The sequence below is a fragment of the Penaeus monodon genome, chromosome 31 (genome assembly GCF_015228065.2).
Source record: "Penaeus monodon isolate SGIC_2016 chromosome 31, NSTDA_Pmon_1, whole genome shotgun sequence".
NCBI classification, from domain to species: domain Eukaryota; kingdom Metazoa; phylum Arthropoda; class Malacostraca; order Decapoda; family Penaeidae; genus Penaeus; species Penaeus monodon.
The window spans coordinates 31,184,001-31,184,730 of NC_051416.1; the positions used below are offsets into that span (position 1 = coordinate 31,184,001).

Here is a 730-nt window from a genome sequence, read left to right on the forward strand (position 1 = left end):
TTCTCCTTGGTTCCCCTTCCTCCTTATTTCGTTCTTCTTATCTCTGCTCCTATCCTTATTTTTTTAAAAACTTTTTTTCCCCTTGCCCTTATTTCTTTTCCTTCCTTCCTATTTCCCCTCCTGTCCTCTCTCCCCTTCACTCTTCCTCTTCCTTCCATTCTTTATCCATTCTTCCTCTCTTGTACCTCTTTTCTCTCCCAGCTTCTCCTTTCCCCTTCATCTTCTTTCTCCTTCCTCTTATCTCTTTCCCCTCACTGTTATTCCTTCCCCTCCCTCTTAACCTTCCTCCTTGTAGCCCTTTTCCTCTTTCTGTTGCCTTTCTCTCTTGCTTATTTCTTTCCCCTCTGTTGTCTCTTCCTCCTCCCTTTTATTGCCTTCCCCTCTCTCTTTTTTCTCTCTCTCGTATCTTGTTTCCCCTCTCCACTGTATTTCCCGTTTTTCTTTCTTGTCCTCATAGTTTTAACACACATTTTAGGGAAAGGCAGATAGGTGTTTATAGGCCTATGTCCAGGAGGCCCAGGGTCTTGGGTTGAAATCAATTTGGAGGCAGTTATGTGGTTTATGCCATTTAAGCCTTTGGGTTTTCTTTCATACTGGGGATTCGACATGCTGGATATATGTAGGATTTTTGAGTTTTCAAAGTCTGTTGCTTGCTCTCTGCAAGGTTTACAACTTGAATGTTTTTTATGGAATATTGTGTGTTGGGTATTACTTCTAAACTGTATGACTT

The 730-nt window shown here is 41.6% G+C and overlaps 1 protein-coding gene across 1 annotated transcript in view; it reads left to right on the forward strand.

Moving 5' to 3' along the window:
- LOC119593168 (serine/threonine-protein kinase SIK3 homolog) overlaps positions 1–730 on the forward strand; it is a gene marked incomplete in the record, with an annotated part of 91,792 nt that overhangs the window by 753 nt on the left and 90,309 nt on the right.